The sequence below is a fragment of the Eschscholzia californica genome, unplaced genomic scaffold (genome assembly GCF_041429995.1).
Source record: "Eschscholzia californica isolate CP2 unplaced genomic scaffold, dmEscCali1.0.p SCAF_3, whole genome shotgun sequence".
NCBI lineage: Eukaryota > Viridiplantae > Streptophyta > Magnoliopsida > Ranunculales > Papaveraceae > Eschscholzia > Eschscholzia californica.
The window spans coordinates 7,308,019-7,320,724 of record NW_028238420.1 but is presented as its reverse complement, the minus strand read 5'-3'; positions in this window follow the sequence as shown (position 1 = coordinate 7,320,724).

Below are 12,706 nucleotides of genomic sequence, written 5' to 3'. Positions count from 1 at the left end.
ATAGTTGGTACTTTTCTTGCATGCCACTAAAGCCCTAATATCCAAGTTTTCCTTTTCATATACATTATTATGAAATTTGGGTCCATTCCCATCTAAAGAGATAAGCTATATAGCTATCTAAAAAACTATCTTATAGTTCTTTTGGGAGAGACATGACAATTAAATAGACAGTTTCGAACCGAATATTTATGGTGCTAACGTGGAGTTGATTAGAGAATTCTTATTCAGTAATGATATATGCTACTCATCATGTAGATCATTCTTCAAAAGAAAAAAAAATCAATACAAATTGTTCGTCTTGTGCTTAGGCTAATTTTGATTTGAACCCCTTATTTATAAGGTTTTTTCAGAACTCTTGCCTAGTTTCTAATGCTTGTTATGATTAAATTGGTTTATTAGAACACTCAAACTAAGATCAGATATCTTGATGAAGACGACAACTCATTGAGGTCCCCGATACTAGATTCATATATCATATATTTTTAGTAACACTGGATATTTCTCTCGCCCCCAAAGTTAGCTTTATAGGTGAGGCTTCATTAGAGTACTTAAGAACAAACACCCTGTCACTCCTATGATTAATCTATGATTAATGTCGTATTATCCAACAAGGACGCTGCTAAAGGCATTCGGCGTTTGTACTATATGCAGGCGGATCTATTAGCATTCAGATTGTTTTCCAAGAAATTATAAGCATTCGGTTTCTTTACCAAACACCCGTTGACACTTATACATGACGCGTTCAAACACCAAAGAATGGATTAGGGATGTTATGCACCTTAATAGAGATTTTTCATTCGCAAAAATAGGTTGGAAAGAACTCTTGATTATTTTCTAAGTGTAACTAATAAACCATCTGCTTATAGCAAAGGTTGGGTGCTTTAGTTGCATGCATCCAACAATCTCTTCCTCACAGGATCACACTTTGTTTTCGAAGATTATTGAGTTGAGACTTGCTGTGTTGGGAGGTCTTTTATCTAATTCTCGTTCCAAAAGCTAGCTCAAGAGATGAGGTTTGCTGGTCAACTCTCTTGTGACGACCTGCTTTCTCTAACAAACATATGTACCATTCCTAATTGAACTTATATATACTTTATGTAATGTTGGAACACCACCAAGGCACTAACAATGTCTTTTTTTTGTGTGTTTTCTCCTTCTGTCTCTTAATTTAGGGAAATGCTAAGTGTACAAAGAATCTTTGACAAAATACTTGACTCGATGAGTCACACGGTTAAAAGAACGGTCCAGATTAAAGTCAAATTTTGAAAAATCTTTTGTCTTTTAGTGAAAATGAGTCATTAAAATTTTGTCAAAGATTTTGTCATTGTAACACTCCTAATTTATTTAATCTTTTTTGTTTTTCCACCCTATGAGTGGGGTTCTGAAGCTTTCCTCATATCTAGTACGCATAGGCATTATCATTCCATTAAACCATGTGAGCTGCCTTCAGTTGTACAAATGTCTAATGTGTCACTCTTTGGGTGGTAGAACATGTTCACATCCAAATAAGATAAGAGTGATAATTAAGTACGTTTATGAACCTTTGGGTAGTCTAATTGTAGATGAGAGAAGTAGATGCACAAATGAGCCGAGGTACATTGCAACCACTTGGTCTAATCTTTGTATGGTCGAAGAAGAATGTTGCAACCATTTGTTTCTAGAACGCTCATATGTCAGAGAAAAATTGGTCTAATATTTGTAGTAATTTCTCACAAAATCTTAGTTCTTGTGTTTCGGTTGAAGAGATGAAAGTGGTTGCAAGAAAGTTAGAAATAAAGTTCGAAAATCTTTCATCTTTGCTTGTCTCCAGTTGCTATCTTATGGGCTTTTTGGATGGAGATGAATGATAGGATCTTCAGTGAGAAGTATAGATCTTCTGGACAGCTAATTGTTTTCCTTAAGAGACTTATTTTCTATTGGAGTTCCTCGTTGGATTGGAAGAAGACTATTCCATTTTCGGATTTCGTTTTTAATTGGCAAACTTAATTTAATTTCCATGTAATTGTTTTGTTATATTGTGATATTTTCTTTTGTAATTCTCTGTGGTGACTGGTGACTCCTTGTCATCATTTTTCAGTGAAATTTCCATTATAAAACGAAAATGAGTCTGGGGTACAAATAAAATCATATGGACCTAGTTGCTATTTGTCTGATATTCCTTGAGGCTCAGACCTTCCTGTATAAATACTGTAAATCTGTGAAACCATCATGTGTAGAACGTTCTAATGTGTAAACTTTGTGTAGCAAATATATGAAAACTCATATTATCCGCTTGTGTTTCCATTTTAGTTGTCTTTAACTCACAAAAAAGTAAAATCACTCAGGTGCCGAGACTATGACGTTCTTTACCTTCTCGCCTAACACTATCTTTTCACAGCTTTTACTCCGAACTTGTTGTACCAACAATCATAAGCTGCACCTTGGACTGTCTGATAATAAGACAATTGTTGAACGAGAGGTAGAGAAATATACTGATTTAGCTTGGCTAGAACATAGTGGTTATGCTTGACGTCCAAATTACCACCATATTTTTTGACATTTCATCTGGCTTACTCAATAAGGGTAGAAATGTATTGTTCATTGTATGTGATAATATCTAGCATGGTTGGTATTTGAAAAGGTTCTACTATAACATGTTTCATTTTCAGCATGTAAATCCTATATTCGACTTATGCTTTATGCAAGGGCGGACCCACGTAGGGGGCCGTGGGGGCGCGTACCCCCATATGATCAAGATAAATTGTTATTTAAATAAATTAAGTTATCACTCAATAGACACAGTATGGAAAACACAACATTAACCAGGTTAGGCGTAGTGGAAACAAGTCGGTTTTGCGATCTGAAAGGTAAGGGTTCGACTCCCTCAATCAACATTAGGGAGAGATATGAGGGTAATAAAAGGTGGTGGTTCCCAAAGAGATTAGTGTGCATAAAGTGGGTGGTCCATGGAAACATATCCAAGACACCTCCAAGTCAGTTAAAGCAGGTTCATGTGTTATTACTAACAAAGTCTCAAAAACTTCATTTTGGGAGGATGTTTGGGCAGGGTCAACTCCACTAAAAGATGATTACAAAAGTATTTGGAAATTCTCTAAGACTAAAGATGCCTCGGTCGAAGAAGTGAATTCCGGTAACTTCTCTTCTAATAATTGGGATTTAAAGCTTTCAAGAACATGTTCTGAAGCAGAAGCAATGAAGGCTTCCAAATTGCTGTTCAAACTCTCTAGTACCAATCTCGTGGATACTTCAACTGCTCTAACCAGAACATGGAATCCAAGCTAAAATGGTGAGTTTTCGGTCTCCTCTTTTTATCACCACCACTTAAACTTCTTCTCAGTCAAGAACAAAGCTAATATCCAGAGAGACTTTCGGAGTAAGAATATATGGAATGACATCATTCCTCCGAAGATCTCTTTTGCTCTATGGGCTTTGTATCTCCAAACTCTTCCCACTCTTGATATTCTTAAGCGAAGGGGCTTCATCCTCCCAAATAGGTGTGCGCTTTGTAAACTTGAAGAAGAAACTCTCGACCATTTATTCTTCTCGTGTTCCTTCTCGATTCAGATTTGGAACTCTCTTACTCCATCTTTTATAAAGCTCTCAAATTCGTCAAATCGTTTGAAGGACTTGGTCGACTTTAATACTCTCCCAAAGTCGCTTGATAGGAAATAATTCTTGAGATATGGAGTTCCATATGCTACAATTTGGAGCTTATGGGAAGAGAGAAACACAAGGATCTTCGAAGAAAAGTGTAAATCGGTAGATAATCTTATAATTTCGATCAAAGCTCTCCTTTTTTATTGGAGTTCAAACCAAGTATGGAAGTCCTCCACCACTTTTTCAGATTTGGTTTTTAGTTGGGATGCTCTAATTAGCATGTAATTTCTTTTTCTCTTCATATTCTTGTTTTCTCTTTGTAGTTGCAACCTTTGCAATTAATTAAATCTACTTTACTCTCTTAAAAAAAAAAAGAACATTAGTTTTTCATGTTTTATGGAAATATTTGTTTATGCCCCCTGTATTTTAATTAGTTATCATCTTAGCCCTTATTTTCTTCTTTTGAATTTATTTTCAATCCAAATATTTTTGTTTATGCCCCTATGTTTTAACTAGTTACCGTTTTAACCTTATTTCTTTATTTTGACTTTATTTTTCGAACCAAAAATTCTTTTAGCTTTAAATCCGACGCAAACCCCGTTAACTTTGCTACAACTATTTTTTCTATATGTTTTCTTTTAATTTTATTTTCTTGTATATATATATATACATATATTCCTTTTTTGTTTATTATTTTTTCTGAAATCATTCATCTCTCTCTATCTCCTTAACTTCTTTAAAAACATAAATCTTTAGGATCATTTTTCAAGACGTAAAACGTCTCATTTTTTGAAATAAATTTCATAAACTATATTTTCTATAATACGAATATATATAAAACTGATTATTTTTATTTGAAACTACAGTCAACCTAATTCACAAGGTATCAATAGCCAAATTGGTTGAGAATGTTACCATATGATATACAAATCGCTCATTTGGACAACGCGTTAAGATTTTTTTGATGATTTTACAATGACTAGCTACAACTAAAAGTGCCCCCACAAAGAACTTTTTCTGGGTTCACCACTGGCTTTACGGTCATAGAAAGCTAAGTTGGTTCTGAAAACATCATCCAACAACAAACTCTATTGACTCAGGAACCTACGAAGGATTAAACAAATTGGGGGTGCGTAAGTAAGATGAATTAATATATCATCTCTGTTGCAAATAACTTAGGTCAAGAAATTCAATTCTCAAAGGTGCGACCCCGTCTTGAAAAGATGATAGTTGTGAGTCAAAGTCGAATTCCCATTTGTAAATTTCATGGCAAATAAAAAGAAAATACATAAAATTGCTTACCAAAAAATTTGCACAATTTTCATGGCAGAATTTAGGGTCTTCTTCTAACACTTTTGCTAAAAAAAAAATTTCGTCAGAACCTTTTCCCATTGGAAATTCGTAAAAACAATACATGGATCATCAAATTCTAGCACAAAACCCCTTGGAAAAGTTGTTGGAGTGGATATTGGGGTTTTGCTCCTCCATTGAGATTTGATTTGTCCTCCATCGTTAAGGATTTGGGGGGTAAGTTAGAGAGGTTAGAACTCAAATTTTCTTCCATTGTGTGCTTGAGGTTGCTTTTAATATTACATTTGATGTCTTTGTTTTCCAACTTCATGATGTAATTCTCGTTAGCCTATTGGCCGTTATATGAAGTTTGATTTCCAAAAAAATAAATATATTACAGTTGATGTGAAAAGAGTTAATTGTAGTTTAATATGGGTCCATGGATATATAGACCAAAATAATGTTCAAAAAGGGTTTAGGGTCCAATCTTCCCAAAAAATGGGTTTTTAGTCCTTTTGTTCTTGGGACTAAAAACCCTTAGTATATTAGACAAAATACCTTCAATGCCCCTAAATAAATTTCGCGGGATTTTTTAAAGTGGAGCCAGATCGAAATTCAAACGGCATATTGTAACGTGATTTAGGGTTTAAAAAAAGAAAAAGGATATAATTTAAACAAGATTTTCTCTCTCATCTATCATCTGTTTTGAAACCGAATCAAAACTTTCCCAAAAGGATATTTGCAAATCGATTTTCTCACTCTTCTTTACAGATTTGGAAACCAAATCAATTTTCTCTCTCTTACTATGTAAGTAATTTTTTTTCGATTCAAATCAATTTTCTCTCACTCAACTTTCAGATTTGGAAAGAGTATATTTTCAGGGATTAATATACAAAACGTATATATCACTTTCTCTCGCTTAACTTTCAGATTTGGAAAGAGTATATTTTTCTGGGATCAATTTAGCGTGATTTGGGGGTTAATATACATAACGTATATATCACCTTCTCTCATTTAATTTTCGTTTTTACTTAAAATAACCAAACATCCCTTACAAATTATGAAACATGTTCATAAATTATGTACAACTTACGAACATTACAACAATATTTGTTTTCGTTTTTATTCATACATAACCACACAGCAAAAACAAATTATGAAACAAGTTCGTAAATTATGTGTTATTTATTACGAGGGAACCATCATTTATCATGTATACAATGTAATTTGTCCAATATTTCACATTATTTATACCAGAACTTTATTTTTTTTACACAGGTACTGCAGTATCTTCTCAACTATCTGAGTCATTCAACAAACAGCAGTTACTCGCTTTAAATCATTCTTGACAAACGAACCGAATCTTCTCTGATGGAAGTCGAAACAACTGACCAACTTCAGTAAATATTTTATCTCAACCATCAGATTTTAGTTTTGCAGTCTTACTTAGGTTGGATGCTTATGTAGGAAATTCCACCAGTAACAACAAAACTACAAAAAGAAAAACATATACATCAGTCAACAAAATATATAATTTACCAGACACGACATGTATAATACAGTAAATTATGTATAATATTTTATAAAATTCATCGTGTGTTGGAGACAACAGAATTTTAGTTTGAATAACAAGGCTACTGTTATGTAAAAAAAATATATGTAAAGTGCAATAAATTACATATAACTTTTGGAACATTACACACTGTTTACCTACTGTTATGTGTCATGTTAAATAAAGTACACATAATTTCGTATAAATTACACATCGTTTACATTCTGTTACAAAAAAACGTATGAAATTTTCTTTAGATCAGAAATTGTATCGTTACCGGATCAGATATAAAAAAATGTTCTAAACATCAAGATCTCTAACCTATATCTAGTGAAAAATAAAATAACACATGGATACAAACATAACATAATCGAAGATAATGAATTAGTAAACAAGGATTTAACATTTAACATCATAAATCGGTTATGAAGATCTTAGAGAGAGAGAAAATCATGAATAATGATGAATAATTGAGAAGATGGTACAGAATGAAATCGATTATAATGAAAATCATAAATATCTTTAAAGATGATGATGAAAAATATTAGAAAGAAAGATTAAACTTGTTACTTTGACCTCATAAGCAACTGTAGATCTTAACAAAGGTACAAACCTGAATCTTTTTTATGGAAACCGAAATAAACAACGGAGTTTTCAGCTGGTTTATTGGAGTGAAATGAGATCTGAAGCTTCTTCAAAAGGAGAATGAATATAGGTTTCGGTTTTAGGAAGAGAAAAATTTTTGGTTTCCGACTTTGATTAGAAATGAAGATAATGGTTTCGGTTATTAAGATCGTGATTGGAGAGAGAAAGAGGGAGATAAAAATGGAAACCGAATATTGGTGGATTTGATTAAAACGGAAATGTTTCATTATATATAAGATTAGATTAGGTATTATGAAATTATAAGCATCCTAGAGATTTGGGTTTTCTCTCGAGATGGATACAAATGGACTAGATATCTATTTGTTTTAATATTTTGGTTCATAAAATCATTTGAAGTTTAGAGTGGATTAAATGTGTTATTAGGGGTAGATTTTTGGATCATAAGCCCAAAAATTGTTTGGTTATACTGAAGAAAAAGAAGCTATGTTTTCTCTTTTTAATTTATTTTTTCGACTTAATTTTTTTGGAGAATGGTAAAATCACAAAAGATTTTGACAAAAAAAGTTACCTAGCTGATGTGGCGGTTGGTATGAAAGATTGACTAAATCTGAGCCGTTGAGAGATGAACATCACAACCATCACATCAGCTGGATAACTTCTTTTGTCAAAATCTTTTGTGATTCTAGCACTTCCGAAAAAATTTGTCTAAATCGGATTTGTCAAAATCTTTTGTGGTTCTAGCACTTCCGAATTTTTTTTTAGTCTTTAGATTAGTTCTTATTCTCTTATGCTGAAATCCTTACGGTTTTGTCTCCCTACACAAGAAGAAATACATTTTCCTTTTTCAATTTAATTTATTAATGTATTTATTTTATTATTTTAATTTATTAAAGCAGAGGTCAAGCCACCTACTATGTTTGAGACATTTTTTGTATTGGTATTGTCATTGATAAATGGATTCACATCAAAAGTTTTCATGGAGTCTCTTTATGGATAACCCTGATGAAGGAAGTGAAAGCACTAATTCAATGACACCCAAGTCCCAACCATGACTTTTTAGGGTTTGTTAGTTGGTCTCATTGTCATCCTAGTTTATCACTTTGGTAACCCTAGCTTTTGGAATGGTTAGTGAGAACTGACATTGGAAACAACCCTAGTTCGACTACCCCCAACCTAAGCACCTCTAATGTTGTCATCCTCTTCTTCATATAACCCAAGGGTTGGTGGTGTAAGTAATGGAATATAAGTTGGAGTTATAGTTATGGTGATGGGTGCTAGGGTTTCTTCTGGTCTCCTCTCTCTTTCTCATGGGGGAGAACAAAGTCATCCTCCCCTAACACAATGGAATAGAGGAACATGTGAGGGAGAGATATTTCTGAGCTCACTCAGTAAAAGCTAAATAACAAGGACGACCACTGAAAGTAACTTGAAGAAAAGTGTTCCAAAACCAATGAAACTACTACTATAGAGTATAGGAGAGAGAGAGAGAGAGAGAGAGAGAGAGAGAGAGAGAGAGAGAGAGAGAGAGAGAGAGAGAGAGAGAGAGTCTGGGTCTTAGGGATAGGGTTTGCTGTTTAAAGAAAGCGACATCCCTGCCCTAGTCAAAGAAGCATACAGTTTCAGCCAGGATGCTTCTTGGAGTGAAATAATTGCCCTGCTTGTAGGGTTATAGTCTTCTAGATATGAAATAGGTGGAACCAACTCTCTCTCATTTGGGAGGGGGATCGAACACTTGCTATTGCATAATTCTTGTTAATGTTTAAGTTATAGATTTATTTGTTATAACCAAACTATCCCATAAACTCCATAAAGGAGACCCTCATGTAGGTTGAGGCCCATAGTGTTACAGTCACTTATTTATTATGGTTTCATAGAAGATATACCATTTATCATTAGACTCAACTTGTCTATGACTGATGTTAATCCCCAACTTCACTAATGGAAATGCGCTCTTAAATTTGCACATACACCAGTTTGGGTGCAAGGATGATTCTGGATATATACAACTTGAGAATGTTTTTTTTTTTGAGAATACTCTTTTAATTGCTAGATAACTTAATTTTTTTTTCTAACTTTTTGCGATTTAAACACATTGCAAAACACCTTTGTTTATAGTAGAGGATTTAGCCCGACTAGCAAAGCCTAGAGACTTCCACGTTGGAACTTACGAGCCAATCAATGTATAGTCTGAGCTTATCTCATATTCTAAACTTATCTTCAATCAAATTTCTCTAGACTTATCTACTTTGAACACTAGTATAACTAATTGACTTTCCTTTAGATTTTCTGATACATTTAGCAATTACAAATTACATTTTTTACACCCTCTCTTAATTTGTAATTTGCATATAGTTTTTCAATTTGAGAAATTTTTCTGTTGTAGTAGCTTTTGTGAAGATGTCGACAAATTGCTCATTGGTGTTGACAAATTGAAGTTGAATTTCTTCTTGTTGTACCAAATTGTGAATGAAATGATGACGCAGTTCAATATACTTTGTGCGGTTGTGAAAAAAAAAAACAGATTTTTCGTCATTGCTATTGCGTACATATTATCGCAATAAATAATTTTTTTTAGAGAAGGTAAAATAGATTCATTAAAGAGAAGAACAAAAAACACAACCATGGTGGAAACCAAGATGGTTAACCAACCAAGGCACCTACACAACAACAAACTGAGGGAATCAAGCTTGATTACAAACCCAATAATGAATCAAGTTTTTCACTTGTGTGATATTTTCCATGGAAGCCTCTTTATCATAATCATTCTCCATTAATCGGTTGTTTCGCTCTACCCAAGTGGCCCATACAATGGCAGGAGGTATGCACATACAGATGAAAGATTTCCTATTTATTACCTTCTCCGGGTTCCACTCTGTCAAAACCTGAGAGATGGATTGATTGCTGGTAATAAGATGTTGAGGGGGATTAATCAACTCCTAAATTTTAGAAGTGAATGGGCAAGTGAGGAAGAGATGGGTTGATGATTCCCAATTGGACTTGCAAGGAGGGCATCTATTAGGAGCCGTGCAACCTTTCTTGATGATGTTATCCATAGTGGGGACTGCGTTATGCACTACAATCCATCAAAGGAAAGAGATTGACCTTCGGCTAGATAACCTTGTTCCAAAACCATTTTAGAATATTAACTTGAGATTGAGAGGATTATGTTGCTTGTTAGTCTAGCTTTTTGGTAACAATGATCTGACTGAAAATCCACTGTTAGAAGGCGTCCATTTTCGAGAATCTACCATTAAATTGAGAGTAGTAGTCGTTTTTGTTGTAGTATAAAGGAAGGAAGTGAGGAGACCAATCTCAGAACTTTCAACCGGACGAGATAAGTGAAGATTCCAAGAATCATCGCTAAAATAACCACCTAAATTATCTTCAATCGTTGCAAATTTTTTTTTTGTGGCTCGCCACAATGTTGGAAATCTAGATTTGAAGGTTCCTCTCCCAGTCAAATCATCTAATCAATTGCTTAACTGTGAGCCCCTATTAATCTCTAGTTTTGTATGTTTAATGATGTTTGGGATCATAGAAGAAATGTATCTCCATAGACCCGAGAATTCAGAGGATTTTTTATCACTAAGGAACCAAAAGGAGGCTCTTCCCTTATACTTTTCATTAAAGATCTTTCTCCATAAGCTCTGATGCTCTTGCCCGTATCTCCAGACCCATTACCGATTAAGGCTTGGTTCAAAGATTCCAAATTCTTCTTGTCCAAACGACTTCAATGATGCATCGGTAGCGACAATATATTCTGCCTCCGCTTATGATAAAGCAATAGTCTTTTGCTAGTTTGGTGCCCCAAACAATAACTTTGAGTGTAACTTAAAAACATATACAAATGTACTTTTTCTATCATCAAGTGATCGAACCCAATCACTGACAGCGGAACCAACTAATTTGTTTTCATCTTCAGTCACATACTTTATTCCATGATTTTTTGTTCCTTGAATATAATGTAAAATACGTTTGGTTGAGCGGCAAGGTGACTTTTACTTGGCTCACTCGTGAATCTTAAATCAGACTGATGGGATAAACAATTCCTGGTCTTGTATTTGTAAGGTAAATAAGAGACCCAACTAGACTTCAATAAATTTTAGTATCAACCTTAGGTCTCTGTCATTTAATTGCAATTTTCATTTACACCAACGGTTGTAGCGACAGGTTTGCAATTTGACATTTGAAAGCTTTTCAATAAGTCTATAACATATTTCTCTTGAGAAATAAAAATTTCTCCTTTTGATTGACGAACTTCAATTCCAAGAAAATATTTCATGAGACCTAAATCTGTCATGCCATATTCCTTCATCATGGATCTCTTAAATCTTCAACCATCCTTAGATCTGTGTGTTTAAAAAGAAGATCATCTACATATAAACAAACAATTAGAAAATTATTTCCTTCTTGCTTCACATATAAGGATGGTTCACTTTTGTTTTTCTGAAAATTGTTTCGCTGAAAATATCTATCAATTTTACCATTCCATGCATGCGGGACTTGTTTTAAACCATATAAGGGCTTTCTTTAACCTATATAATTTATTTTATCTCCTTTTTTTCGTATCCTTCAGTTTGCTCAACATAAACGTCTTCTCCATTTAAAAATGTCGATTTGACATCAAATTGAAGTACTAGTAATTTCATTTGAGCAGCTAATGCAAGAACAGTTCTAATTGTTTCCATTCGTGCTACTGAAGCGAAAGTTAATTCATTAAATTCAATACCAAATTGTTGAGAATAATCCCTTGCAACTAGGCGAGCCTTGTGTTTTTCAATTGAGCCATCTCCATCAAATTTGGTCTTGTAGATCCATTTTAATCCAATAACATCTTTTTATTTTGAAGGATCTAAATGATTCTCTATTTCCTCTCATGTGATGGCTGCATCCGCTATCCAAAAATCACATATCTGATGACGGTGCTTCAACATTCATGTAAGAAAATAATTGTGTTGAAGAACTTCCCTCGATTGTGTTCTTTTCCTTGAGGGTGAAAAGAACCTTGTCTTTTTTTTATGTTTTCCAAAAGGACATCTTTTTTGAAAAAGTTTACTTCCTCTTCTTTGTTGTTTGGACACTTCCTTTTCTGGAATATTTAACTCGGTCTGAAATGCTTGCTCCGGCGGACTACTTTGAAATCTACTGATTCTGCTTTCATGAGCTTCAACGGAACTAATTATTTCACAAAAAGATAGAAAGAGAAGATAAATCTTTGGATTCTTTAATTGCTGCTACAACATGATCAAAGTTTTGCAGTAGACTTCGAAGAAATTTTTAAACAATCTTTTTGTATTTGATAGTATTCCCTAAACTTTTCAATTTGTTAATATGCTTAGTAACACGAGATGAAAATTGTTGAATATTTTCACTCTCCTTCATTGCTAAATTACCAAATTCTTTCCACAATGAAGCTTGATAAAAATAACTTTTTCGGAACCTTGAAATTCCTTTTTAAAATATCCCATGCAATTTTAGCCTTAGTTGCACCCGTAATTCTATGGAAGATCTATTTACTAACTCCTTCTTGGATGTATTGCAATGCTTTTGCATCCTTTTTGAAATCTTTCAATTGAGTTATTGTTTTGCCTTCTTTTTCATAAACTTCATCAACGAATACCCATAAGGTTTAGCAACCATGGGTCCTCCAAAATTCGAATA